This window comes from Tursiops truncatus, chromosome 16 (genome assembly GCF_011762595.2).
Source record: "Tursiops truncatus isolate mTurTru1 chromosome 16, mTurTru1.mat.Y, whole genome shotgun sequence".
NCBI lineage: Eukaryota > Metazoa > Chordata > Mammalia > Artiodactyla > Delphinidae > Tursiops > Tursiops truncatus.
Genome location: NC_047049.1, coordinates 31,347,501 through 31,362,033, shown reverse-complemented (window position 1 = coordinate 31,362,033; position 14,533 = coordinate 31,347,501). Strand labels below are relative to the sequence as shown.

General features: G+C 40.3%; 1 pseudogene; it reads left to right on the top strand.

Annotated features, from left to right (window-relative positions):
* Positions 1-35: 35 nt before the first annotated feature.
* On the top strand, positions 36-10,600 carry LOC117308544 (52 kDa repressor of the inhibitor of the protein kinase-like; annotated as a pseudogene).
* The last annotated feature ends 3,933 nt before the right edge of the window (positions 10,601-14,533 follow it).

The window sequence follows — 14,533 nt, the reverse complement described above, 5'->3', positions numbered from 1 at the left end:
GCTCCTCTAGCTGAACTTCAAGGCGGTTCGGGAGCATGCGCGGTGCGGAGCATGCGCGGTGCGGCTCCGGCGCGCGCGAGGAGCCGGTGCCTTCTGGAATCTTCCGTGCGCAACGTCTGCTCACCCGGCTGCGTGGGCTTGGGGCTCGGCCCGGTCTCCGCCTAGAGCGCCCGGCGGGAGCCACGGGCTTTGATCACCCGCCGCCTGCGTCTGTGTTCCAGTGGCCGCAACTGCCCTGGCGGCTGTTCTGGAAGAGATCTGAGAGCGGGGTGGCCTGGGTCGTGAGAACCCCGCACCTCTCGCGTTGCGGTGAAGAAGAACCGTTTTTTCCCAACGGGTGAGTATCGGCCGCGCGCTCCCTGGCCGGCGCGGGCCCGCGGTGACCACCGGGGTCGCCCCTGAGCGGGTGTTCCCGGGGGAGGATGCTCCCGAGCCCGCCGTGGAAGTGCGGTCGCCCGCACCGTCCAGATACGCCCCGGAGCCTGTGACCTGCGTGCGGGTCGCCGAGGAGCACGAAGACCCGGGTCTTCGCCGGCGGGACCTGCCTCTGCCTTGCCCCGAGGAGAGAGGTTCTTAGAGTTCAGGTGCTTTGGGTGTGGCATCTGAAAGAGCGCCCCGAATATGCGAGGGGTCCTTTTTCTTTCCAGAGCTTGCTATTAGTGTAACCAATTTAATTATTTTGCACTCTTAAAATAGGGCATGCTGGGCATGCGCACTCGTGACATGTCATCTTCGCTTAATGAAAGAAACAACTTACATTGATTTATTTTCTTTTCCCAGTGACTCACCCCGTGTTAAAATAACGAGTTAAATAAAATGTTCCGTGGTTGGAAACTTGTCCTGGGAAACTCTGGCGGGGGCGAAGTGAGGAAACTTTCTAGTATGGAAAGCAGCACAGCAGTGTTACGTACGCTTTCATTCATTCAAACGTTCAGATGTTTAATGGCCGCTTTCTGTGTGAGGCGTTGTGCTTAGCGCTTTAACCCTAGAGAAATTTAGAAAGTGTTTAAAACTTCTAACAAACCTTGTACATTTGGGGAAGGGGAGATGTGGAAGTAAAGAAACTGCTGCAAAACTAATATTCCAGGTTATATTTGTACATTATGGCATAAGTACAAGTAAAACTGAAGTTCCACTCACCTTATAATCTGAAATAATGCATACGGATAAATATGTCCAAACCTTGAAATCATTTGGCCAAACTGTCATACTGAATAAAATCCTTGCAGGGTCTCCCCTCTTTCTAGGGCTCTTCTGGTATAGGAATTTAGGAACAATGAGAGTCGAGAAAGAGAAAATGTCTAGAAATATTGGGTTGGCCAGAAAGTTCCTTTGGTTTTAAAGTAAAAATAAAAGATACATATTTCATTTTCACCAAGAACTTTATTGAACAATGTATTCACCGTTTTGTTCCACTACCTTCTGCCATTTTTCAGGCAACTTTATAATTCCGTCTTCCCAAAACTTTTTATCTTTGTGAGCAAAGAACTGTTCCAGGTGCCTTTTACAGTCTTCCAGGGATTTGAAATTTTTACCATTAAGAGAATTTTGTAAAGCCCTAAATAAATGGAAATCCGAAGGTGCATACGGCGGATGAATCAGAACTTCCCAGCCAAGCTGTAACAGTTTTTGCCTGGTCATCAAAGACACATGCGGTCTTGCGTTATCCTAATGGAAGATTATGCGTTTTCTGTTGACTAATTCCAGACGCTTTTCGTCGAGTGCTGCTTTCAGTTGGTCTAATTGGGAGCAGTACTTGCTGGAATTAATCGTTTGGTTTTCCGGAAGGAGCTCATAATAGAGGACTCCCTTACAGTCCCACCACATACACAACATCACCTTGTTTGGATGAAGACAGGCCTTTGGTATGGTTGGTGGTGATTCATTTTGGTTGCCCACGATCTCTTCCATTCCACAATATTATACAGTATCCACTTTTCATCGCCCGTCACAATTTGTTTTAAAAACGGAACGTTTTCGTTATGTTTAAGTAGAGAATCGCATGTGGAAATATGGTCAGGAAGCTTTTTTTGGCTTAACTCACGTGGAACCCAAACATCAAAGCAATTAACATAACCAAGCTGGTGCAAATGATTTTCAGTGCTTGATTGGGATATTTTGAGTATGTCGGCTATCTCCCACGTGGTATAATGTTGATTGTTCTCAATGTCTCGATTTGATCGCTACCATCTTCAACTAGTCTACCCAACGATGGAGCATCGTCCAGCAAGAAATCTCCCGCACGAAACTTCGCAAACCACTTTTGACATGTTTGATCAGTCACAGCACCTTCTCCATACACTGCACAAATCTTTTTTTGCATTTCAGTTGCGTTTTTACCTTTCTTGAAATAATAAAGCATAATATGCCAAAGATGTTGCTTTTCGGCAACATTTTGCATTTCGGCAAAATGGCTACACAAAAATTCACCAATTTTGATGAGTTTTTTTGTTTGTTTGTTTGTTTTGTTTTGTTTTGCGGTACGCGGGCCTCTCACTGTTGTGGCCTCTCCCGTTGCGGGGCACAGGCTGCGGACGCGCAGGCTCAGCAGCCATGGCTCACAGGCCCAGCCGCTCCGCGGCATGTGGGATCTTCCCGGACCGGGGCGCGAACCCGTGTCCCTGCATCGGCAGGCGGACCCTCAACCACTGCGCCTCCAGGGAAGCCCGATGAGTTTTTTTTTAATGCACAGTGATATGACCGTTGTCACAATACAATCTAACAAAATTGTTTCAAATGAAGTTAAAAACAACTAAGTGCTACCAGAGCCATCTTATGGAAAAAACCAAATGAACCTTTCGGCCAACTCAATATATCTCTTAAATAGCAACATTATACACTATGTGTCCATATGCAAGTGATATGTACTCTGTGGTGTTCCTTAACTACACCTAACTCCTGGAATTATTATTATACAGTGGTACATGTTTTTAAAAATACATATAGCATGTATTCACTGAGATGTATTATTATTTTTTTCTTTCTGGATGAACTTTTTTTTTTAAACATCTTTATTGGAGTATAATTGCTTTACAATGGTGTGTTAGTTTCTGCTTTATAACAAAGTGAATCAGTTATACATATAAATATGTTCCCATATCTCTTCCCTTTTGCGTCTCCCTCCCTCCCACCCTCCCTATCCCATCCCTCTAGGTGATCACAAAGCACCGAGCTGATCTCCCTGTGCCATGTGGCTGCTTCCCACTAGCTATCTGTTTTACGTTTGGTAGTGTATGTATGTCCATGCCACTCTCTCACTTTGTCACAGCTTACCCTTCCCCCTCCCCATATCCTCAAGTCCATTCTCTAGTAGGTCTGTGTCTTTATTCCCATCTTACCCCTAGGTTCTTCATGACATTTTTTTTTCTTAGATTCCATATATATGTGTTAGCAGACGGTATTTGTTTTTCTCTTTCTGACTTACTTCACTCTGTATGACAGACTGTAGGTCCATCCACATCACTACAAATAACTCAATTTCGTTTCTTTTTATGGCTGAGTAATATATTCCATTGTATATATGTGCCACATCTTCTTTATCCATTCATCCGATGATGGACACTTAGGTTGCTTCCATCTCCTGGCTATTGTAAGTAGAGCTGCAATGAACATTTTGTTACATGACTCTTTTTGAATTATGGTTTTCTCAGGGTATATGCCCAGTAGTGGGATTGGTGGGTCATATGGTAGTTCTATTTGTAGTTTTTTAAGGAACCTCCATACTGTTCTCCATAGTGGCTGTACCAGTTCACATTCCCAGCAGCAGTGCAAGAGTGTTCCCTTTTCTCCACACCCTCTCCAGCATTTATTGTTTCTAGATTTTTTGATGAAAGCCATTCTGACCAGTGTGAGATGATATCTCATTGTAGTTTTGATTTGCATTTCTCTAATGATTAATGATGTTGAGCATTCTTTCATGTATTTGTTGGCAATCTGTATATCTTCTTTGGAGAAATGTCTATTTAGGTCTTCTGCCGATTTTTGGATTGGGTTGTTTGTTCTTTTGATACTGAGCTGCATGAGCTGCTTGTAAGTTTTAAAGATTAATCCTTTGTCAGTTGCTTCATTTGCAAATATTTTCTCCCATTCTGAGGGTTGTCTTTTTGTCTTGTTTATGGTTTCCTTTGCTGTGCAAAAGCTTTGAAGTTTCATTAGGTCCCATTTGTTTATTTTTGTTTTTATTTCCATTTCTCTAGGAGGTCGGTCAAAAAGGACCTTGCTGTTATTTATGTCATAGACTCTTCTGCCTATGTTTTCTTCTAAGAGTTTTATAGTGTCTGGCCTTACATTTAGGTCTTTAATCCATTTTGAGCTTATTTTTGTATATGGTGTTAGGGAGTGTTCTAATCTCATACTTTTACATGTACCTGTCCAGTTTTCCCAGCATCACTTATTGAAGAGGCTGTCCTTTCTCCACTGTACATTCCTGCCTTCTTTATCAAAGATAAGGTGACCATATGTGCGTGGGTTTATCTCTGGGCTTTCTGTCCTGTTCCATTGATCTATATTTCTGTTTTTGTGCCAGTACCATACTGTCTTGATTACTGTAGCTTTGTAGTATAGTCTGAAGTCAGGGAGCCTGATTCCTCCAGCTCTGTTTTTCGTTCTCAAGATTGCTTTGGCTGTTTGGGGTCTTTTGTGTTTCCATACAAATTGTGAAATTTTTTTTCTAGTTCTGTGAAAAATGGAATTGGTAGTTTGATAGGGATTGCACTGAATCTGTAGATTGCTTTGGGTAGTATAGTCATTTTCAATATATTGATTCTTCCAATCCAAGAACATGGTATATCTCTCCATCTGTTTGTATCATCTTTAATTTCTTTCATCAGTGTATTCTGGTTTTCTGCATACAGGTCTTTTGTCTCCTTAGGTAGGTTTATTCCTAGGTATTTTATTCTTTTTGTTGCAGTGGTAAATGGGAATGTTTCCTTTATCTCTCTTTCAGATTTTTCATCATTAGTGTATAGGAATGCAAGAGATTTCTGTGCATTAATTTTGTATCCTGCTACTTTACCAAATTTATTGATTAGCTCTAGTACTTTTCTGGTAGAATCTTTAGGATTCTCTATGTATAGTATCATGTCATCTGCAAACAGTGACAGTTTTACTTCTTCTTTTCCAATTTGGATTCCCTTTATATCTTTTTCTTCTCTGATTGCTGTGGCTAAAACTTCCAAAACTATGTTGAATAATAGTGGTGAGAGTGGGCAACCTTGTCTTATTCCTGATCTTAGTGGAAATGTTTTCAGTTTTTCACCATTGAGAACGATTATACATCACTTGAGGGTGCTGATCATTAAGAAGTCTTGACTTTTTCCCAGGCCTGTGGGGGAAAATATGCTATAAGTCCTTAGTATTCTAACAGTAAGTGAAGGATAAATGCTAAGTTACTAGCAAAGTCTCCCGTTATTCAAGTCAGCAGAACACAGTTTTGTTGTGATGTCCCCTAAATTGGGAGGGATGTGCCACATTTTAACTTTCCTTCTTTGTATCTGCTAATGAGCACAAAATTCTCTCTTGCAGCTATCAACTTGTAAATTTCCAAACAAAAGTGTGTTGGTATTAAACAGAATAGTTTTTTTTTCTGAAAGTTGGTGAACAACACATTTCACAACATCTTTTCATTTAAAGGACTATTTCATAACCAGATCACTTTTACCACAATTTATATGATATGGGTTAAGGAAATAATCTTAAAAATATGGCTGATGACATGCTGGATTACTGAACTGACTTCATGTCACAAAATATAATAAAAACATATATTGATTTTTATATAATTATTCCTAAGATCTATTAATAGATTATAATAGAAAATATTTAATATAAATACATTTGGGCTGTTTCCAATTTTTGACTATTATAAATAAAGCCACTATGAGCATTCATATCAGTTTTTTGTGTAAACACAAGTTTTCATTTTTCTAGGATAGATGCTCAAGACTGCAACTGCTGGGTCAGATGTTAAATCCATTTTTAGTTTTATAGGGAACTGCATAATTACATAGGGAACTACAGAACTACATATAGGGAACTACATAAACATAAAAATACACCAACTTGATACAGAGTTTAAAAGAGGAATAGATAGCATTTGGAATGACAAAAAGATAACTATTAAAAACACAGGATGAGATATTATAATTGACCACAAAGTCAGAACCTTGCTTTCCAGCAACAAGAAAAGGAAAGTTTAATTAAAAAACAACAACAGGGCTTCCCTGGTGGCGCAGTGGTTGAGAGTCCGCCTGCGGATGCAGGGGACACGGGTTCGTGCCCCGGTCCAGGAAGATCCCACATGCCGTGGAGCGGCTGGGCCCGTGAGCCATGGCCGCTGAGCCTGTGCGTCCGGAGCCTGTGGTCCGCAACGGGAGAGGCCACAACAGTGAGAGGCCCGCATACCGCAAAAAAAAAAAAAAAAAAAAAAAACCCCAAACTAAACAACAAAAAACCGTAATATTGTCTTAAAAAAACCCAAATGAATGGGAGAAAATATTTGCAAATGGTATGACTGATAAGGGGTTAATATCCAATATATATAAACAGCTCATACAACTCAGTATCAAAAAAACAAACAACCTGATTTTAAAAATGGGCAGAACACCTGAATAGGCATTTTTCCAAAGAAGATACACAGATGGCCAACAGGCACATGAAAAGATGCTCAACATCAGTAATCAACAGAGAAATGCAAATCAAAACCACAATGAGATATCACCTCACACCTGTCAGATGGTCATCATCAAAAAGACCACAGATAACAAGTGTTGGTGAGAATGTGAAGAAAAGGGAACCCTAGTACATTGCTCGGAATGTAAATTGGTACAGCCACTGTGGAAAACAGTATAGAGGTTCCTCAAAAAACTAAAAATAGAACTACCATATGATCCAGCAATTCCATTCCAGAGTATATATCCAAAGAAAACAAAAACACTAAATTTCAAAAGATATATGCACCCCATATTTGTGGTGACAAAAGTTTTTAGAGAAGATTTGATTATCAATAGAAGGATGGCAGAATAAACTAATGTATAGTTTTGGACCATTATATAACTTTTACCAGGAATGAGTTCAGTCTTTATTGACCTGATGGAATGTCTATAATATACTATTAAGGAACAGTATTCATTGAAGGGTAATATATACTGTTTGAGATCCCATTTTTATTTATTATTATTATTATTATTAATTTTTTCTTTTGCGGTAGGCGGGCCTCTCACTGTTGTGGCCTCTCCCGTTGCGGAGCACAGGCTCCGGACACGCAGGCTCAGCGGCCATGGCACACGGGCCCAGCCGCTCCGCGGCATGTGGGATCTTCCCGGACCAGGGCACGAACCCGTGTCCCTTGCATCGGCAGGTGGACTCTCAACCACTGCGCCACCAGGGAAGCCCTATTTTTTTATTTAAAAATTAAAAAAAATTTTATTTTTGGCTGGGCTGCGGCTCATGGGATCTTAGTTCCCCAACCAGAGATTGAACCCGGGCCACGGAAGTGAAAGTGCCGAGTTTAAGTGCCAAGTTTTAACCCTTGAAGAGAAGGAAAACAATACTTAAAAATCTTTATTTGAAATTTTGATTCTTATGGGAAAACGGAACATACCTCTGGATGGACATGAAGCTGATGAAATCCCAGAAGGTCTCTTTACTCCTGATAACTTTCAAGCACTGCCTGAGTACCGGATCAATTCTGGCGAAGAGGTTCTGAGAAAGCGCTTTGAGACAACAGCAGTTAACACATTGTTCGAAAACATAGCAGAAACAGATGCTAGAGATCTGTGAGAGCTGCATTCGGGAAGAAACCCTCAGAGAAGTGGGAGACTCTCACTTCTTTTCCATCATCACTGACGATGTGGTGGACATAACAGGGAAAGAGTACCTGCCTGTGTTGGTGAGGTTTGTTGACGAAGCTCACAACCTGAGAGAGGAATCTGTGGGCTTCCTGCCTTATGAAACTGATGCAGAAATTTTGGCTATGAAATTTCACACTATGATTAACTGAGAAGTGGGGATTCAACATAGAGTACTGTCGTGGCCAGGCTTACATTGTGTCCAGTGGATTTTCTTCCAAAATGCAAGTTGTTGCTTCTAGACTTTTAGAGAAATATCCCCAAGGTATCTACACACTCTGCTCTTCCTGTGCCTTAAATATATGGTTGGCAAAATCACTGCCTGTTATGGGAGTATCTGTCGCATTAGGAACAATTGAGGAAGTTTGTTCTTTTTTCCATCTATCACCACAACTGCTTTTAGAGCTTGACAATGTAATTTCTGTCCTTTTTCAGAACAATTAAGAAAGGGGCAAAGAACTGAAGGAAATTTGCCATTCTCCAGTGGACAGGCAGGCATGATGCTTTTGAAATCTTAGTGGACCTCCTACAAGCACTTGTTGTATGTTTAGATGGTATAAAGAGTGTCACAAATGTTAGATGGAATAACTGTATAGCTGGCCGAGCATTTGTACTCTGTAGTGCGGTAACAGATTTTGATTTCATCGTTACCATTGTTGTTCTTAAAAATGTTCTATCTTTTACAACAGCCTTTGGGAAAAATCTTCAGGGGCAAACTTCTGATGTCTTCTTTGCAGCCAGTAGTTTGACTGCAGTGCTGCATTCACTAAATGAAGTGATGGAAAATATCGAAGTTTATCATGAATTTTGGTTTGAGGAAGCCACAAATTTGGCAACCAAACTTGATATTCAGATGAAACTCCCAGGGAAATTTCACAGAGCTCAGCACAGTAACCTGGAATCTCAGCTAACCTCTGAGAGTTACTATAAAGAAACCCTTAAGTGTTCCAACAGTGGAACACATTATTCAGGAACTGAAAGATATATTCTCAGAACAGCACCTCAAAGCTCTTAAATGCTTATATCTGGTACCCTCTGTCATGGGACAGCTCAAATTCAATACATCAGAGGAGCATCATGCTGACATGTACAGAAGTGATTTACCTAATCCTGACACACTCTCTGCTGAGCTGCATTGTTGGAGAATCAAGTGGAAACATGGAAAATTATAGAACTTCCATCCACTATTTATGAAGCTCTTCATCTGGCAGACATCAAGATTTTCCTAATGTTTACGCATTGCTCAGGGTCCTACATATTCTTCCTGTGATGAAGGTTGAGAATGAACGCTATGAAAATGGGCAAAAGCATCTCAAAGCATACCTGAGGAACACTTTGACAGACCAAAGGTAAAGTAACTTGGCTTTGCTGAACATAAATTTGGATATAAAACACGATTTGGATTTAATGGTGGATACATATATCAAACTCTATAGAAGTAAGTCAGAGCTTCCTATAGATAATTCAGAAACCATTGAAAATACCTAAGAGACTTTTAAAATAGCCTCTCTCTTATATTTGATATTTGAAGAAATCTGTAAGCAATCTAAAAATACCTTACAGAAAAGTTGTAAGGTGTACGTAGGCCACTTAATCACTGAATATCTTGACCTGTAGGCCTCCCATTGAGTACATTAGTCATTGATAATCTGCCTGTTTAAATGGCCTGTTTGAAGTCCCATGCTTTGGAGACCTAACTGTTCTTCCAGAAGATAGCATTGAAAGTACCATGTTACACTCTGTGTGATCTCTGCTAATGGCACTTTGGAATTGTATTAGTTAAGTCATTTTAGACATTAACATTTATCACTGTGGATCCAATTGTCAGGTATTGAGTTATCAGTTCTTTGAAGAAATAAATTTTGAGGAGGTATGGGTGGAAGGAATACATTTTATAAACATTACAGTGAAGCTCATGACTGACCTTTGAATAGTAGGAGTTTTAAGTATGCTGTTAAAAATCTGTAAGGGACTCTTAAGAAAATTATCAGACTGTAAGAGAAACGTGAGCTTGCCAAACAAGGATTTCAGTGTAGATTCTGTCTTTATCAAATGAAGTTAAAGTAACAAGTTATAGTTAAAGTTTGAATGGAAGAGCCTGCCATTGTTGTTCCACATCTGGTTGTTGTTTATATTCCTTTATTGAGCCTACATCTTCATAAGCTTTTTGGCAGGTATATGTTGAACACTTCTGTTTCATGGTCAAGACAGGATCAGAGGCCATGGATACTGACAACTGATTTGTCTGTTTTTTTCTGTCTTTTTCCATGATCTACTGCCTCATCTTGATTTATAAGCAAAACCTAGAAAACCTACAAAAATAAGTGTTTTGTAGTTTATCTAGGAATAATACAGAAAATATTGCTGTAATTTTTGGTGAAGAAAATCAATTTTGTATAGCTTTTATCAACCTAAACAAAATGTGAATTTTGTTTTTAAAAACAAGTGGGGTAGGGCTTCCCTGGTGGCGCAGTGGTTGAGAGTCTGCCTGCCGATGCAGGGGACGTGGGTTCGTGCCCCGGTCCGGGAAGATCCCACGTGCCGCGAAGCAGCTGGGCCCGTGTGCCATGGCCGCTGAGCCTGCGCGTAAGGAGCCTGTGCTCCGCAACGGGAGAGGCCACAACAGTGAGAGGCCCGCGTAAAAAAAAAAAAAAAAAAAAAAGTGGGGTAGAAAGTTTAAGGAACGATAAAAGAACAGTAGCTGTGAGTAGGAAAAGGAAAAAATGGCTAGCTACATTATAGACCATGACAAATCATCACCACAATAATCTGGCTATGTGATTTTCACTACTAGAATTTAGTTACATTTATATATATATATCAGTTGAAAAAGCAAATGGCTAAACTGAACTAGGGTGGAGAGTATGCTGGGAAAAAGTGGAAGCAAGACAAAAGGCAAGGAAAGTTTAGATACTAGTGTGAATAAATAATAAACCAAGTAATGTGGCTAGACAAGGAAGAAAGTTAATCTATTGACAGAGACTACCGATGATAAAATGGTAGTCAAGAGACAGGGTCTTCATGAGGTGAGGGATTAAATATAGAAAAATAAGGGAGAGGGAGAGATGAAGAAGGAGAAGAGAAGAAGAAGGAGAGGAGAAGGTTAGACTTTAGGATTTTTAATATTGAACAGTCTTAGATGTTATGGTCCTGCAGTCAGTTAAGGGAATTTGGGGTGCTGAACCTGTGATACACGTGAAGTTTTCTGGGTGTTTACCAAGTATGACAGAACGTAGAGGCAGTGTACGATTTACCGATCTCTGGATCTTAAATGAAACTTTCATAATACTGTTTCGGTGCCGAGCTGCCAAAGACATTGGGACTTTATTTGGTTATTAAGGTTAACATCAGTATTAGTTTTGGTGACTATACTATTAAAAGATAAAAACTCTAAGAAACTCAGGTAATTAATGAATCTCAAAATAAAAAGATTAATAATGTTTATACTCTTCTGTCATTAATATATACATTTAGAAAATAAAATCAAAGCTGAAAAACTCATCAGAGACTCACACAAGATAACTGTAAATTTCAAAGGCGAACTAAAGGTTACCCCTTGAAGCATGAGTACAGTTCGGAACATAAAACAGTATTTTAACCTCTAGAATGTACGTTTATAGAACACTGCTTAAAAATGTAAATCAATTTTGAATATTTACATTAGAGAGTGAGGTCCCAGCTTAAACTCACCCAGTGTTTGGCAAGAATCATGTATGACAGCACTCTGTTCCCAATTTTCAGGATTCACGGACTTCATCCCCCTCATCCCCATACAGGGCTACAACTGCCCTTCTCATGGCAGACCCTCTGGTTTTGTGCCAGAAAAGCTCTGAAAAATGGGCAAATAAGTAGAGTAAGAGGGAGACACAGCTGTATGGAATTGAAGATCCCAGCTGTTTTGGATATGAGTATGGAACTCAGTGTGGTTATTCTGTCACAACATATATAATCCCACTAGGACGCAAATATAGCAAAGAACAGAATTTTACTTGGAAAGAGAGTGGGTCCAAAGTGTAACTACCAGGAACTGCTCTTATATGAGGAAAGTGTCTCAAAGTAAAGAAATAAGGCAGAGAGCTTAATAAAAGAGTTTTCCATTTGGATCAAATAAACAGAACATCTCTGAAATACATTTCTAAAAACTTTAGAAATCCATGGGAAAATGAATTTTTATTTCAAAAAACAAAAGCAGACCATCTGTCTCCAAATTTAGATGACTATAATACTTCAAATCTGATGCGATCAAAGTATGTTAAGCAGCAGGGTTTAGCAAAGGTCATTTCTCACCTCTCTCTATCTTCTCTCTTTTACTACCATCATCCCTCTCCCCCTCCCCCCAAAAAAACCCCTCATGTCAAAATACTCTATAATTTAAAAGGCAATTGTACATTTTTTTGTTCTTTTCTAAATCGACCCCAATCACAGTATCTCTTGTCTGTGGCCATATATTTCCCCTCCCCCTCCCCCACTTTGGGAAGAGAGGTCACTGGGAGGTAAAAGTAAATCTGTACCTCCAGATAAGAAAATTGCTGCTTTAGAGTTATTGCAACTAATTTGTTTAATGGTTTTAGATTTAACAAAGCACTTTCATATTTCACGGTCACATTTCACATAATCCCAGGTGGCAGGCAGGAGAGGAATATTATGATCATCCAGGTGGTTCAGATGACAAAACTGCAGCTTAAAGGACTCTAGGGATATCTGAGGCAGATTCATCTTCTGAGGCTGACATCACGGAAGGTAACCGCACCTCTTGACAAAACAGTCCTTCACAGCACTGTCTGGAAACAGTAATATAAATTAAGGTCCTTCTTCCCTCTTACCCTATATAGCTGGAGTTGCAAATTCAGACGCCAGGCAGGATGACACACCTAAGTAAAACATGCCCCAAATAAAGAAACGATAAAATGAAAAGGTAATTTACACTAAGCCTCAGTGCTGAAGGGGCCAGAGGGGGGTGATGGTAAATGGGAGGACTGGACAACCAGAGAGGCTTTCTGTTCATAGCGAAGAGAGCTGCAAATCACTTACAACTGACTATTGCCTTGGATGACTGCCATGTACAGATCTGGTTTTTCTAAGTCTGATTTTTCAAGAAATATAGACTTTTATGTTAAGTCTCCTGACCTTTAAATGACAGAAACTTAAAAAAAAAAAAACTGAATCAAAACACTTTGGCAAGTGAGATTTGGCCCACTAGTTTGAGATATCCGCTGGACTGATACTGCTTTCCTCTTCTTCCCCCCAAAACACATAATGCTCTTTAAACTTGAATATATTTAGGGTTGATATTTCTCCTCCTCTGAACTATGTCTACGATTAGAGCTCAAATCCTACCTCTATTTAGCCTGTTCGTTATTTGGGCCTATATAGTTCATAACAATTAGGTGTAGTCATAAAGATACATCTCAGTGTTCTTGTCCTCACGTTGAGCCACAGCCACACTCAGCCTCTGCAGGAGACCCGCCAACACTAGCAGTCTTTGAGGGATTGCAGTATGACTCCATTTCCTTGGTGCATCCATAAAATGGTTATTGAGTGAAGACAGTGAAGATTATTGACAACGCTACCCTGCTTTTCTGATGGCCTTCTTCAGGAAGTTGTGATTTTTAAGCCGTGTGGATGAAAGGCTCTTGGTGCTGCAGCCAGGAGTGAGTGCTGTGCCTCTGACGTGGGAGAGCCAACTTCAGGACACTGGTCCACAAGAAACCTTCCAGCTTCACGTAATATCAAACGGCAAAAATCTCCCAGAGATCTCCATCTCAATACCAAGACCCAGCTTCACTCAACGACCAGCAAGCTACAGTGCTGGACACCCTATGCCAAACAACTAGCAAGACAGGAACACAACCCCACCCATTAGCAGAGAGGCTGCCTAAAATCATAAGGCCACAGACACCCCAAAACACACCACCAGATGTGGACCTGCCCACCAGAAAGACAAGATCCAGCCTCATCCACCAGAACACAGGCACTAGTCCCCTCCACCAGGAAGCCTACACAACCCACTGAACCAAACTCAGCCACTGGGGGCAGACACCAAAAACAACGGGAACTACGAACCTGCAGACTGCAAAAAGGAGACCCCAAACACAGTAAGATAAGCAAAATGAGAAGATAGAAAAACACAGCAGATGAAGGGGCAGGGTAAGAACCCACCAGACCTAACAAATGAAGAGGAAATAGGCAGTCTACCTGAAAAAGAATTCAGAATAATGATAGTAAAGATGATCCAAAATCTTGGAAATAGAATAGAGAAAATGCAAGAAACATTTAACAAGGACCTAGAAGAACTAAAGAGGAAACAAGCAATGATGAACAACACAATAAATGAAATTAAAAATACTCTAGAAGGGATCAATAGCAGAATAACTGAGGCAGAAGAACGGATAAGTGACCTCGAAGATAAAATAGTGGAAATAACTACCACAGAGCAGAATAAAGAAAAAAGAATGAAAAGAACTGAGGACAGTCTCAGACACTTCTGGGACAACATTAAACGCACCAACATTCGAATTATAGGGGTCCCAGAAGAAGAAGAGAAAAAGAAAGGGACTGAGAAAATATTTGAAGAGATTATAGTTGAAAACTTCCCTAATATGGGAAAGGAAATAGTTAATCAAGTCCAGGAAGCACAGAGAGTCCCATACAGGATGAATCCAAGGAGAAACATGCCAAGACACATA